This window comes from Lissotriton vulgaris, chromosome 1_2 (genome assembly GCF_964263255.1).
Source record: "Lissotriton vulgaris chromosome 1_2, aLisVul1.2, whole genome shotgun sequence".
Taxonomy (NCBI): domain Eukaryota; kingdom Metazoa; phylum Chordata; class Amphibia; order Caudata; family Salamandridae; genus Lissotriton; species Lissotriton vulgaris.
The window spans coordinates 304,634,344-304,650,829 of NC_141686.1; positions in this window are offsets into that span (position 1 = coordinate 304,634,344).

Consider the following 16,486-nt stretch of genomic DNA (forward strand, 5'->3'; position numbering starts at 1 on the left):
GGCAAAATTGTAGGGACTGTTAGCCCGATGTGCCTTTGCTAGGTCTCAATATATGTGCTCCAGTGGATTTTGAGAAATTAACGTTCAAAACAAGATATATATCTGTAACAGCGCTCCGGGCTGCGCTCCGGTCCGCTTACTTTTCGCAAAACGGAACTTTGCGATGCGAAGCTGATTGGCTTTCCGGTGTCTGTCAACATTCTAAACAGTCCGGAGCGGCCGCCATCTTATCTCTCGGTAGGATCGAGAGAGAAGAAGAGGTGAAAAACGAAGGGGGAATTTGATGAAAGGGGGCAAGGTAGACCCCTCTTGACCCCCTAGGAATGATGTTGGGGTTATTAAAGGGTCCCGTGGGGAAAATAAAAAAAAATTGATTTTTCACGGTAGAAGCGCTTACCGGGCCGCGAACTGGGCCGCAAACTGGTAGCGAAACGGGAATTCGCCATTTTGTGTTTCGTTTTAATTAATTTACTAGGTATAAGGGGGTGCGGGAGACGTATCCTGATCCCTTATGTTTTCTGAGGGTGGCTGAGGAGGCTCATATATGTTGATACATGTCTTCCAGCGGCTGTGCGTGAGCGTTTTTTTTTTTTTGCTGCGTGACGTCTGTTAACGTTCGATTCGATGGAAATCAGGAAGTGTTGACCGCCAATTTGTCACTGCGATAAAATATTTTGTTATAAATGAATCCTTATTGATAAACATTGTCTGCGCCATCTTGCCTTTTTTCCAATGCCACAATTTTGTCGTGCACGGCAGCCATTTTAGATGCCTTGACCAGACCCACTCTCTGCACGCCGTCGATTCTCAGCACGGCTCCCCACCCTCGCAAGCATCTCCCCCACGCACTGATCACCCCCGCTCTCTCTCTCATGCATGGGCCATAAACTTCCCCCCATCTGCGCTGCTCTTCCCTGAGAATCACACCCTGTGCCCGCCCGACACCTCCCTTTCACCCTATTCACTACTGCACCCTCTGACACTCCTCTTCCTCTGTGCCCGATTGTCCAGGCCGGTCCCAGGCTATCACCTAGCCCTGCGGATGTAGTTTATGGTCCCAGCTGTAGAGAATCCAGACATGCCAACCCTCCCGATTCAGGCGTGAGACTACCGTTTTCAGTGCTAGTCTCCCGCCTCCCGATTCCTGCAAGCAAAAACCTGATTCCTCGGGGGTTTCAGCTGACAGGGCTTGGTATTGTGTAACGTGCTATTTCTTCCAAGAACCGTCAGAGGGCCGATGCAGGGGCTCTAGAAGGGGTGATAAACAATTTAAGCCACATTAACAAGCGCATGGTCTTTTAAAGATATGTGAAGTACTCGGGGCGGCGGTGTGTGTGTGCCCTCTTCCAGGAGCGGGCGGGGGGGGGCACTGCCAGCAACTTGCCAGGCCAGGCAGTGTTTAACACTTGCATCACCCTTTCTCTGCCTGCTATTGCGCTCCATGCTTCGGAAACGTAAGAAAAAGAACGTGCATTTGAGTTTGAAATGTCCGATCCTGTAGCAGCACACTTCCAAAGCCCACACATGACAATAACCCGATTCAAGGCCCCATTCACCCGATTTTTTAAAAATATATAGCACTCCAACAAAGTAGTAGGATTATAAAACTGTATTAACTTATAAATATATAGAACGATACAAAAACTGTAAATACATTTAAACATTTTTTGGAAAAAAGAAGCAACAATGGTCAGTAGCTGTCTTTTGTGCGAATAGTCCTAAGGCAGCACAACGTGCTGAGTTCTGGACGGCACCCAGGTGATGTCACCTGGGTGCCGCACTGGTTTTTGGTATCCTACAATGCAGCACAGAAAAACAGCGTGGGGCGCCCCGGGGGGTGTGCGGGGAGGCCTCGTCAGTAGCGGTCTGTTGTGCGAATAGTCCCAAGGCAGCAGAACGCGCTGAGATGTGAATGGCACCCAGGTGATGTCCAGTAAGTTGCCGCACTGGTTTTGGTATTGGTATCCTACAATGCTGCTCCGAAACACGGCGTGGGGCGCCCCGGGGGGGAGGCGGGGGGGAGGCGGCGTGAACGGGCCTCCCCAGGTGGAGGCTCGTCTGCTGTACTGGGGCGCCCCTTTACCGTTTCAGTTCCCATTCCGCCCGCTTTTGCTACACTGTGCCTCATCCTCCATTCAGCTGTTTATCGCCCGCTCTTGCGGCTACAGCGTCTCGCTCACCATGTAGTTGAGTTGCGCCCACTCTTGCGGTGCAGCGATAGGCGGCTGCCATAGGACTCTTAAAATGGCGGACGGCTCTTCGGATTTGGGCCTGGTCCACTAAAATGGCCCTGGGACACCTTGGAACTCGGACGCTTGCCTGCTAGGGCTTGGGCTCCATTCTCGAAAGCGTCCCCTGAGCGCCCCGTTGGCCTGTAAGGTCGCGTCAGTCAGTGGGGGCTGTGCGTCTCCCCCAAGATGGAGGCTCCTCGGCTGCAGTGGGGCGCCCCTTAGCGTTTCACTCGCCGTCCAACTGAGTTGCGTCTGCACTTGCGGCTACAGTAGGCCGAAGGCAGCACAGCGCGCCGAGATCTGGATGGCACCGAGGTGGTGTCCAGCAAATTGCCGCACTGGTGTGGCCATCCTACAATGCTGCGCCGAAAGACGGCGTGTCCAGCTGAGTTCCGGTCACTCTTGCGGTACAGTGACTCGAACGCGCCGAGATTCGGATGGCACCGAGGTGGTGTCCAGCAAGTTGCCGCACTGGTGTGGCCATCCTACAATGCTGCGCCGAAAGTCGGTGTGGGTTGCCCCATTGGCTTATGAGGTGATGTCAGTAGTGGACCGATGTGTGAATAGGTCGGAACCAGCACAAGGCGCCAAGATCCGGATGGCAAGTCCTGGATGTTGAGTGCCATAGTTGAGAGTTCTGAGCAGTGTTTGTAACACTGTCTGAAGCTTATTTGCACCTGCTGCAGCTTCATTATTGCCCTGGTGTGGCCAAAGATCGCCCATGACATAGGCGGCCGGCTCCCGAGGTCCGGCGGAACTTTTTTTCTTTTCTTTTCTGCATCTTGTCCCACAATCCGTTTGACCTGAAGACACGACCAGGTCCCCGAATGTGTGCAGGGGGACGTTATTGATTGAATCAAAATGGCGGCTTCACACAAAGCTGACTCAAGTGTTGCTGTTGATGCTATACAGACAAAAATTGGTTTTCAGTTTGTACATTCTTCAGGATTTTTTTTTCCATCCAAGGCTGATTGAGAGTTTGTAGAACAATGGCTTCAGATTTTCAACATACTACTCTTCAACATTCTTCCTAAATGTAACAATGTGAGACTCACTAGGAGAACGGCTGTTTATCTTTCCTTTCAAAATGCTGCCAACAATATTTTCTGAATGGAAGACACCATCTTGTAGCATAAAGGGCCGAAAGGGGTTCTGGTTTGGCCGATGGTTGGTGGAGACATTTTGATTATATCTTGGACCTGCCCGGCCTCGCCCAAAATGGCGCCGGTATGAATGGGACTCGTTACTCCTTGTTGTGTACTGGTTGAACAACCTTGATATCACGAGATATGTATGCAGTTTTGATGCTCATGGCGGGCGGGGACGAGAATTGATTGAATATTTCGACATCCCTATTGATATTAAGTTCTGATGTGTTATTGATTACTGTACTATTGAAAGTTCGAATTAACGTCACCCATGGTACTTGCCCGCAAATGTATATCTAGATAATTTTTTTGTAAGTGGCCCTGTCTTATTTTAATTACAAAATGTACGTCCACCGATTCCGCAACTGTTAGACACCTTAGTTCTTGCAACCTAATGGCCCGCTCGTTACGTTCCTCTACAGTGTAAATGTCTCCTCATCATATACGATTTCAGTTTGCTCCGTGGCCGGCCCACGTGGTTATAGGCCCGTATTTGTATACTGACATTTTCACAATAAAGGTTTTTAAAACAAAACATGGTAGTAGTATTTACATTGGTAAAGTTTTTACTTTTAGTCACTGTTTTCGAATCAGTAAAAGGCAAGTGAAATAAAGCAGTCCAATTACATGACGGATAAAAGGTATAATACGTAGGAACGCAGTAAAGATAAATGGTCAAGGGCAGTTGTGTTTTCCACTCCTGCAACATAAAGTGATCGATAAGAATCTGATAATCAGGCGTATCGGCGACTAAGACAGCAGGCCGAGCCTCTTTTACTCAACGGCTCCGTCATGGGACGAAGAAACGCCCTTTTTCTCGAAAAAGGAATATATTTTACTTGCAGGACAGTTGTAAATTTTCCGGGAAAGTACATTAGCCTGGAACATTATAACATATATGTTTAAAAAGAAATAATGTTCGAAACCAATAAAAAGCGTAATTTTTAGGTCATATGACCAAGCTTTTCATCATTAAAATAACAAAAGTAAAATTAACCAATGAAAAGTTTTATTAACAAGTCACATGACCTGTTATGCTTACGTTACGTGCTGCGCGCCGCGCCCCGGATCACTTCCGGGTGCGCTAACGCGGCGTGTCATATTACGCATTACGCGACAACGTAGGTCAAGAATATAGTCAAAATGTCTCCACCAACCAGCGTTCGGAACACAACCCCTTTCAGCAGTCCAAAAAGTTCTGTTAAATGACAAGTGAGGGGACAGGCAACAAGAACCATCAGTCAAAGAGGGGAGGGCAAGTTCTTCACTACCGGGTCATGTTGGGGCGCTACCGGAACTGATCGAATTGGTAGTATACAGTGTTTCTGGATGTTTCAGACTGAAGCTGGCATCAGCATGAGAGCACCACCATCTCGTAGCTCCGTCGTGGCCATTCCACGAGCAATCATGGCAGCCGCTCCCCACCAGAAGCCTGCGGGAGTCGGGGGCCCCCAAGATTTTTGTAGAATCTTCACGGCTGAGGGGACGCTTTCGAGAATGGGACCCAAGCCCTATCAGGCAAGCGTCCGAGTTCCAAGGTGTCCCAGGGCCATTTTAGTGGACCACGCCTAAACTCGAAGAGCCGGCCGCCATTTTGAGAGTCCTGTGGCATCCGCCTATCGCTGCATCGCAAGAGCGGGAGCAACTCAACTACATGGTGAGCGAGACGCTGTAGTCGCAAGAGCGGGCGGTAAACAGGTGAATGGCGGAAGAGGCACAGTGTAGCAAAAGCGGGCGGAATGGCAACTAAAACGGTAAAGGGGCGCCCCACTACAGCGTGTCATCAGGTCAAACGGATTGTGGGACAAGGTCCAGAATAGAAGAGTCATCAAAAGGCAAAAAGTTCCGCCGGACCCCGGGAGCCGGCCGCCTATGTCGGGGGCGATCTCAGGCTATAAGACTTGGGGAGGGGGTCGGAGCCAAGCGTCTTCTCCGAGTCCGTGCCATCACACCGCCCCTCGGGGGCCTCCGTCAAGCGGTTTAGGGAGGTACCATATCACATTGTTTTCAAATGCAGTCAGGTCCACAAACGGCCCTCACTTACTTTGAGAATAGTGAAGCTGCAGTAGGTGCAAATAAGCTTCAGACAGTGTTACAAGCGCTGCTCAGAACTCTGAACTATGGCACCCAACATCCAGAACTTATGCCATTTGAGCATGGCAGTTACATCGAAGCAACTCAGGGACCAAAACCATGAACGTACACTCACGTATGAAAATCTTACTTGGGGAGGGGGCAGGAGCCAAGCGCCCCCTCCCAGTCCGCGCCACCACACCGTATGTTGAAAATCTGAAGCCATCGTTCTACAAACTCAACCATCCTTGGATGGAAAAATCTAGAAAAAAGTACAAACTGAAAACCAGTTTTGGTCTGCATAGCATCAGCAGCAACGCTTGCTATCAGAGTGCATGAGTTTCATGCTCGATCGATTGAGCTAGCCGGATCGGGCAACAAAAAGTATAAAATAGTTATGTAAATAGTTATTTAATAAAATGTTTTACCCTGTTACTTTGCTGGTGTGTTGTATATATTTTTAATATTTGCATAGGCTTTGTCGTTATTTTGGGCGGGGTGGGTGACGGAGCCGAGCTGTCTTGCAGCCCTCATGGTGTGGAGCTCAGTTCATCTCACTATTTTCGTATTTCTCATGAAGGGTTGTTCCTAATGTTTCTATTTTAGCGAGGTCAAAAAGAGATCCAATTAGTGGCCTACTGATTTTGCTCGATTACTTTTATTTTTTTACACGATTTTTCACGATTTTTCACTATCTGCAAAGACTAAACAGAGTATTGCGACTTTGTGCTTGTTTGTAAATAGAGAATGAACCAAAGAGAATCAATTGTAAAACAGTAAATGCTTGGATAACAATCAATCAAATGGAGAGACAAGCAGGCACGACGGATTACAACGGGGGTAAAGGCCTGCGTTAACTACCCTTCACTATCTGCAAAGAGAGAGTACTACTAAGAGAAAAGAGGGGAGGGGTGGGGGCAGCGTTCAAAGCACATCAGCGTGCATAAACACGAAAAAGTTTTTACCTATCACGTACTTGACATTTGACAGCTTTTGATATTTGCTATTAAAAAACCATTGAAATTCACAGAAAAAAACCATAGGTTTTAGGCCATATATAGTTAGAAATTTGCATTTACAAAACCTTGAAAATTCACTGAAAAAACCATTGGTTATAGGCCATATATAGTTAGGGATTAGCATTTACAAAACCATATTTTACTCGCACAAAACCATTGAAATTCGCATATATAGTTAGTTGCACTAACTATATATCGCGCACCCGCAATCCACTGTTGATGATGTCACATATTACATCATTCATGACATGCATGATCTCCTTGGCCTCAGTCAAGCATCAATAGTAAGATTATTGAGAGGAGCTACGACACCAACCAAGATGGCCGCATAGTCTCCCGGCTCCGCTGACCTCCGTCCTACGCTCTATTATCCTGTTGCTTATCCTGTTTACCTGCACCGGATCCGTGTGTGTGATCAGACCTGCATTCCAGGGGTGCAATCCCGGAGTTTCTCCGCCGTTGTGGAACGGAGCTACGTCGAGTGTCGCATTGAGGCCTAATCCAGCAGGGAAGCCGGGGTCTCGAGTGCTGGCTCTGCCGGGTCCGAGTTGAATAACAACGGACTGCTGAATGTGGTTGGGTCCGGTCTCTGGAGCACTCAGACTTTTTTTGATTGTTTTGCTACCATCAGCTGCCTGGTGCCCTACAGTAGGTGAGGTGACGAGTGACGCATGGTGCTGTGTGGGGGGTCCCTGACCGGGGGCTCAGCATTCACATCGCTGATTCCCCAGGGTCGGTGCCTCGCTGCGTATTACTGCTCGCTAACCTCATGGCTTACTCCTGCTCAACCTAATTTTGCCCCGGAGAAGGCGCCTCTCCGTGGGGACCACCATGTCGGAGGATGGAAGGCATCTAGCGGAACAGGCTCGAGCTGGCCCGTCTCTGCGAACGGTGCTGGAGGCACTCATGGCACTTAAGGGGACTATTGAAGTCCAGACTTGCAGGTGGTTGTCCGAGACGGATGGACTCACAAGCCTGAGACCGGATCCTGACTAGACACCCGCGACCCGGCAGCCAACCCGCTTTTCAATAGACGTTTCGGAGACGTATCTGGACCCGGCGCTGGAAGCAGAGTTTGCCCCTATTGTGTTGGATCTACCTGAATGTACTGTGCCTGGTCACCCAATGGAACAGTTGGAACTCCCGATTGTGTATCCCTTGGAACATTTACATGTCGTCCCCATTTTGGAACTTTCCACTTTCTTTTTTTTGCTGTTTTGGACCGTGTCGACTCCCCTCCCCTGCCGGTCCTTCAAGATGGCGGATGGGGTACAGCTTGGCTTCGAAGGCAGGGAGGGGCAACATTGGTATCAGCCATCTGTATCGGGACATGCCGACATGCCGTTCTTTTCTCATCTGTGTATTCCTGGGTTGTAGACTTTTGCAGTATTCTGTGGAAAGGGCTTTCTTTCATTGACGACTTCAGTGAATTTGATCGACGGGGCCAGGGTTGAGATTTTTATCTGGGGACTCATTGTGACACTATGTTTAACGGGATTGTTCTTATTGACTTAACGGAGTCCGGGGCGGGGCTGGCTATGAGGGGGGAAGGAGACCGGGAGTCCGTAGAAATATGCCCTCCTCCGCTTTCCCTCATCGAGTGGGGTTCTTTGCCTTTTCTTCTCTTTCCCTTTCTTCTATATTTCGGGTTCTGGTTACTGGGCGACAGGCACGCTGCGTGAGGGGTGGCCGTAGTCATCAGCAGGGGTGCAGGGTGGGGGGATGGGCGTTCGTTATTATTTTTGTTCTAGGGCCTCTTTTTCCTTCTCTTTCCTTCTCTTTTCTTCCTTTTTACTTTTCCGGGTTAGTGTAGTGGGTTCGGCTTTCTTATATCCTTGTTTCTACATCTGTACCTTGCCCTTTTTTGAAGTTTTGGTGCTATGGGGCGGACGATAATGAAGGCGTAGACGAACAATAATGTGCTAGCTTATCCTGAGGCCGTATGTCTTAACGCCGTTGAATTACATTATAGCGAGATCATTTTGAACATGTTACTCGCCCCCTTCTGTGATCCGAGACACTGTATGCTACCTGATCCTTTCTACTTATTATTGTAAAATGAAAACCTCCTATCCTGTTTTTGAATTGAACTGCTTTTGCAACTGATGCGCTTTGTCGATGGGGTTCCTATGCTCCCCAGGGAGGCGGGTTCGAAGTTGGATTATAATAACGTACTGAAACGCTAGCGGCCAGCCCTGGGGGGTTGTAGGCCCTTGTCTGTATTTGATTGCTAATGTTAAATAAAGGTTTTCACAAAAAAAAAAATAGTAAGATTTTCATAGGTGAGTGTAGGTTCATGGTTTTCCATCCACAGACTAAAAGCCTGGAGTGGGAGTGAAAGAACCATAACTAGGTAAGAAGGAAGGCAGAGGCTGTAGGAAGGACTCTGGATATGGTATGTTGCTTGGTCCCGGAGATGCTTCAATGTCACTGCCTTGCACAAATGGCATAAGTCCTGGATGTTGGGTGCCATAGTTGAGGGTTCTGAGCAGCGCTTGTAACACTGTCTGAAGCTCATTTGCACCTGCTGCAGCTTCACTATTCTCAAAGTAAGTGGGGGCTGTTTGAGGACCTGACTGTATTGGAAAGCAATGTGATGCGGTGCCTCCCCGAACCGCTTGACGGAGGCCCCTGAGAGGCGGTGTGGTGGCGCGGACTGGGAGGGGGCGCTTGGCTTCTGCCCCCTCCCCAAGTCTTGTTGCCCTGGTGCGGCCTAAGATCGCCCCCGACATAGGCGGCCGGCTCCTGGGGTCCAGCAGAACTTTTTGCCTTTTGGTGAATCTTCCATTCTGGACCATGTCCCACAATCCGTTTGATCTGGAGACACGTCCTGCGGCCTGGTCCCTGAATGTGTGCAAGGGGACGGTATTAACTGGATCAAGATGGCGGCTTCACACAAAGTTGACTCAAGTGTTGCTGCTGATGCTATGCAGACAAAAACTGGTTTTCAGTTTGTACATTCTTCAGGATTTTTCCATCCAAGGCTGGTTGAGAGTTTGTAGAACGATGGCTTCAGATTTTCAACATACTACTCTTCAACATTCTTCATAAATGTAATTCTGGTCCTGCCGCTACTTATTGGAGACATTAAACTATACTCTGGACCTGCCTGGCCTCGACCAAAATGGCGCCAGTATGGGAGCGACTTGCACTCCTTATGACGTTCTAGTTACTTAGCCTTGACGTTATGGGGGATGTATGCGGTCTTTGTGCACATGGCGGGCGGGGAAGGGTACTGACTGATAATACGGACAACCCTATTGATGTCGATTTTTCATTATTGATTATTTTATTAATAAAGCTTCGAAGTAATGTAACCCATGATACTCGCCCATGGTGTGCGTATGGACGATTTTGTTGTAACTGATCCTGTTATACTTTCAATTAAAAAATCAACCTTCACTGATCCTGCAACCGTTTGTCACGTTTAGCTTTTTCAATTAAATGACTCGCTTGTTACATACTCCTATACCCCTGGCTTTTGAAAGACACCATCTTGTAGAATAAAGGGCTGCGTCAAGGGTGGTATTGCCCAGAATGTCTTGTTTACTAGTGCTCGTAATAACGAAGCCAGAACTGCCGAAAGGGATTCTGGTCCTGCCGCTACTTATTGGAGACATTAAACTGTACTCTGGACCTGCCTGGCCTCGACCAAAATGGCGTCAGTATGGGAGCGACTTGCATCTCCTTATGACGTTCTAGTTACTTAGCCTTGACGTTATGGGGGATGTATGCGGTCTTTGTGCACATGGCGGGCGGGGAAGGGTACTGACTGGGAATACGGACAACCCTATTGATGTCGATTTTTCATTATTGATTATTGTATTAATAAAGCGTCGAAGTAATGTAACCCATGATACTCGCCCATGGTGTGCGTATGGACGATTTTATTGTAACTGATCCTGTTATACTTTCAATTAAAAAATCAACCTTCACTGCTCTTACAACCGTTTGTCACGTTTAGTTTTTTCAATTAAATTGCTCGCTTGTTACATACTCCTATACCCTTGGCTTTTGAAAGACACCATCTTGAGGAATAAAGGGCTGCGTCAAGAGTGGTATTGCCCAGAATGTCTTGTTTTCTAGTGCTCGTAATGACTAAGCCAGAACTGCCGAAAGGGATTCTGGTCCTGCCGCTACTTATTGGAGACATTGAACTATACTCCGAACATGCCTGGCCTCGACCAAAATGGCGCCAGTATGGGAGCGACTTGCAACTCCTTATGATGTTCTAGTTACTTAGCCTTGACGTTATGGGGGATGTATGCGGTCTTTGTGCACATGGCGGGCAGGGAAGGGTACTGACTGTGAATACAGACAACCCTATTGATGTCGATTTTTCATTATTGATTATTGTATTAATAAAGCTTCGAAATAATGTTACCCATGTGTAAAGGCTGAGCAGTACTCTACACCATGATACTCGCCCATGGTGTGCGTATGGACGATTTTATTGTAACTGATCCTGTTATACTTTCAATTATAAAATCAACCTTCACTGATCCTGCAACCGTTTGTCACGTTTAGTTTTTTCAATTAAATGGCTCGCTTGTTACATAGTCCTATACCCCTTGCTTTTGACCCTTTCCTACGCGCGGTCTGCACTACCGCCCTCGGGCGATCTATGTAATGAACAGACTACCATTGCCGAAACACAAGGGAATGCATCTCAAAGAGATAAGTCAAGTAAGTGGTAGATAAAAACATTTTCGTGTTTATGCACGCTGATGTGCTTTGAACGAGGCCCCCTCCCCCCCTCCTCATCATTTAGATTACCACCGCCCATTGCGCAAAAGCATACCGGGCGCTCCCCACGCAAAAAAACTATTTTTTTTTTTTTGCCCCGCTGGGCCCTTTTAAAGCCTCCACATCAAACCTAGGGGGTCAGGGAGGATCTACTATGCCCCCTTATGGTCATTTCCCCCTTCGTTTTGGCCTCCTCCCGTCTCTCGATCCTACAGAGAGACAAGATGGCGGCCGCTCCGGACTGTTTAGAATGTTGACAGACACCGGAGAGCCAATCCGTTTCGCGTCAAGTACGCGAACTGGAGCGCTACCCGGAGCGCTGTCACAGATATATATATTTTTTTGAACGTTAATTTATCAAAATCCACTGGAGCACATATATTGAGACCTAGCAAAGGCAAATCGGGCTAACAGTCCCTACAATTTTGCCAAGTTTCATGCAAATCCATTCAGCCGTTCGAGCTAAAAGTGAGGCCAACCGCCCTATGGAAATTAACATGGGAAAAACGAGTTTTGGGACCCCCCTTTTTTCTCCGCCCCCCCTTGACGAACCCCCTCGCCAAATTTTCAGGGGCTGCTCAGAAACGAAATGTGCCATTTTCCTGAAAATTTCAGCCAATTCCGTCCACAAACGCTAAAGTTTTTAGACATAGAATTTTCAAAAATCCCAGAGAAAAAATCCTGACTATATATACATACTGGCGACCGCCAGTAGGTAATATATATATATGTCATGAATGATGTAATATGTGACATCATCAGCAGTGGATTGCGGGTGCGCGATATATAGTTAGTGCAACTAACTATATATGCGAATTTCAATGGTTTTGTGCGAGTAAAATAAGGTTTTGTGAATGCTAATCCCTAACTATATATGGTCTAAAACTTATGGTTTTTTCAGTGAATTTTCAAGGTTTTGTAAATGCTAATTCCTAACTATATATGGTCTATAACCTATGGTTTTTTCAGTGAATTTCAAAGGTTTTTTAATAGCAAATATCAAAAGCTGTAAAATGTCAAGTACGTGGTAGGTTAAAACATTTTCGTATTTATGCACGCTGATGTGCTTTGAACGCTGCCCCCCCCCCCCTTCCCCACCCTCCTCTTTTCTTTTAGGAGTATTCTCTCTTTGCAGATAGTGAAGGGTAGGTAACACAGGCCTTTGCCCCCGTTGAAATCTGTCGTGCCTGCTTCCCTCTCCATTTGATTGATTGATATCCTAGCATTTATTGTTTTGGAATTGGTTCTCTTTGGTTCATTCTCTATTTACAAACAAGCACAGAGTCGCAATACTCTGTTTAGTCTTTGCACATAGTGAAAAATTGTTAAAAAAATAAAATGAATCAAGCGAAATCAGTAGGCCACTAATGGGATCCGGAGCACTTCCGGGTGCGCTAACGCGGCGCGTCATATGACGCATTACGCAACAACGCAGGTCCAGAATATAGTCAAAATGTCTCCACCAACCAGCAGTCGGAACACAACCCCTTTCAGCAGTCCAAAAAGTTCTGTTAAATGACAAGAGAAGGGACAGGCAACAAGAACCATCACTCAAAAAAGGGGAGGGCAAGTTCTTCCCTACCGGGTCACGTTGGGGCTCCACCGGAACTCATCGAATTGATAGTCTACAGTGTTTCTGGATGTTTCAGACTGAAGCTGGCGTCAGCATGAGAGCACCACCATCTCGTGGCTCCGTCGTGGCCATTCCGCAAGCAATCATGGCAGCCGCTCCCCTCCGGAAGCCTGCGAGAGTCGGGGCCCCCAAGACTTTTGTAGAATCTTCAAGGCTGAGGGGACGCTTTCGAGAATGGGGCCCAAGCCCTAGCAGACAAGCGTCAGAGTTCCAAGGTGTCCCAGGGCCATTTTAGTGGACCAGGCCCAAATCCGAAGAGCCGGCCGCCATTTTAAGAGTCCTGTGGCAGCCGCCTATCGCTGCACCGCAAGAGTGGGCGCAATTCAAATAGATGGTGAGCGAGACGCTGTAGCCGCAAGAGCAGGCGGTAAACAGCTGAATGGCGGATGAGGCACAGTGCAGCAAAAGCCGGCGGAAAACCGCTGAATGGCAACTGAAACGGTAAAGGGGCGCCCCACTACAGCAGACGAGCCTCCACCTGGGGAGGCCTGTTCACGCCGCCGCCTCCCCCCCCACCCCCCGGGGCGCCCCACGCCGTTTTTCGGCGTAGCATTGTAGGATGCCAAGACCAGTGCGGCAAGTAAAGGACATCACCTGGGTGCCGTCCAGATCTCAGCGCGTTGTGCTGTCTTCGGACTATTTGCCCAACAGACCGCTACTGACCATTGTTGCTTCTGTTTAAAAAATGTTTTTTTAACGTGTTTACTGTTTTTGGTGCGTTGTATATATTTATAAGTTATTAAAGTGTTATAATCCTACTACTTTGTTGGAGTGCTATATATTTTTAATGTGACACATAATTGTGAAGACTTTGATGTACAAAAAGGCATCCCTGGAATCTTCCGCTTCAGGCTCGGTCCCACACACCCTCACAGTGAGAATCCCCTCCCCAATCACAATACAGGATGGTTATCAGATAGTAGGAACGCGTGTGGTGTGACGGATTACATCGGGTGGGGGCCTTGATCTACTGTAACTCCTTTGAAGAGGGGTGATTCTTTACAGTTGAGGCCATAAACTACATCCGCAGGGCTAGGTGATAGCCTGGGACCGGCCTGGACAATCAGACACAAAGGAAGAGGAATGTCAGAGGGTGCGGTAGTGAATAGGGTGAAAGTGAGGTGTCGGGCGGGCACAGGGTGTGATTCTCAGGGAAGAGCATCACAGATGGGGGGAGGTTTGTGGCCCATGCATAAGACAGGGAGCGGGGGTGACCAGTGCGTGGGGGAGATGCTTGCGAGGGTGGGGAGCCATGCTGAGGATCGGCGGCGTGCAGAGAGTGGGTCTGGTCAAGGCATCTAAAATGGCTGCCGTGCACGACAAAAGTGTGCCATTGGAAAAAAAGCAAGATGGCGCAGACAATGGTTATCAATACGGATTAATTTATAACAATTATTTTTAACAATATATTTACTCGCAGTGTCAAAATGGTGGTCAACACTTCCTGATTTCCTTCGAATCGAACGTTAACAGACGTCACGCAGCAAAAAAAAAAAAAAAACGCTCACACGCAGCCGCTGGAAGACAAGTATCAACATATATGAGCATCCTCAGCCACCCTCAGAAAACATAGGGGGTCAGGATACGTCTCCCGTACCCCCTTATACCCATTTCTCACATTGTTTTTCCTCCATCTTGTAATTTAATTAAAACGAAACACGAAATGGCGCCGTTTCGCTACCCGGTTCGCGAACCAGAAAGCGCTTCTACCGCAAAAAAACAATATTTTTTTATTTGCCCGCGGGACCCTTTAATAACCCCAACATCATTCCTAGGGGGTCAAGAAGGGTCTACTGTTATGTTCCTGGATGTGGCACGCCCCTGACGCCAGGAGCGTGCAGCGTTAAGTCATGTGACTCCCCATAATAAAGAGAGGCCTCGCACGCACGTACGCAGTCAGAGGCGCGCACAGAGAGCCACCAAGTTATTCCCAGAGTCCGTCTCAGTTATTTCTAGGGCCACGTGTCAGGCCTAGTTAGACTTAGATGCCCCGGAGTGTGGGCCCCAGACTGCTATCCCTAGGGCAATCACTCCTCCACAGAAGAACACAACAATTGGCGACGAGGGTGGTTGCCGGATCCTTGCTCTGGTTGTGTGTGTGCCCACCTTTTCGTGAGGCGGCTGCGAGCCTGTCCTTTGGCTCGTGTTGCTCGTGCCTTGCGGTGCCACACGCCCCCTCTCAGTGCGCCTGGAGGGAAGGTGTCCATCCCTGGGAGATCGCAGGTGAGCTGTGCTGCCCAGCGTCCGCCTGCAGCGCACAGTGGTACGAGTGGCCGAGTGCCGGACTACTCCCGCAGGAAATTTCCACCCAGCGCCGCACGGGGCCCCTCGGCACGTGCGTGAAGCGCGCTTCGATCCGCCTGGCCCGACGATCGGGGAGGCACCCCGCATCGTCTCGCACTTCGATTGGACGCGGCGCCGGCCGGTCTCGCTGCTGGCCTAACTCGCCCGTGGTAAGCGCGCCGGTCGCACGCGCCTTCCCGGACTCACTGAGGTGTCCTCCGCAGCTACGGACCGTCCTACTTGCGGGTGCCAATATCCCTGCACACGGAACAGGGCCCACAGCCGGCCCCCTCACGCACCGGCTCTGGTGCTGCCCCGGCCTGTCGGAGGCCTGATCAAGCACGTCCCGGGCGATGGCTACCATTCCGCCCATTGAACCGTTTGTGGTGGAGGGTGCGCCCTCGACTCTTGCCCCGAAATGGAAGGAATGGGTGGACAGGCTCCTAGTCTTCTTCGAAGCCACAAAAGTCTACAAGGAACAGTAGCGAGCCATGGTGCTTCACCTAGGTGGCAAAGACATTCACTCCATTGCTCGGACACTCACAGAGGCGACCCCCAAAACTCATCACACCTTGATTAATGCCCTAAATGCTCACTTAGAGCCCATGGCGAATCAAGATTATGAACGCTTTGTATTCCGACAAGCGCGGCAACTGCCGGAAGAGTCGCTGGACGAATACCACACCAGACTCAAAAAGCTGGCACTTACATGCGGGTTCCAAGACATAACAGAAGAAATTCGAGGACAAATTATACAGGGCTGCGCCTCTGCCAAACTGAGGGAAAGAATACTGGAAGAATCGGGCAAGCCGCTGGCCGACATCCTTACTCTCGGCCGCACGAAGGAACTTTCCAAAGCTAGAGCAGCACATATGGAAGCCGCACTACAAGCCACAGTCAAGGGGGAACCTGTCAACAAGCTGCAAGTCCAAACACCATCCAAGTGGCACAAAAAGACTACACCCACCCAGGGTGGGGCATCCGGACACTCATGCGGATACTGCGGAGGCCCGCGCCACCCGGCGCCGGAATGTCCAGCACGGGGAAAACGCTGTTCCGGATGTGGCAAGATGAACCATTTCGAGAAAGTATGCCGATCGAAAAGGTTCCGTAAACCTCGCCAGGCCATACAGACTGTCACGGAAGGGGATCCAAGCCATTGTGACATGGATGATGACGAGGAGGAGGAGCGGTCAGTGCACCAAGTACACATGATCGGCACCGCCACTCGTCGCAGCAGAACACTGCCTCAATGTTCAATCCAGGTGGCGGACCAGGACATAATGGCGGTTGTGGACACGGGAGCGTCCATAAATCTCATGAGTGCCTCACGATACAGAAACATGGCCACGC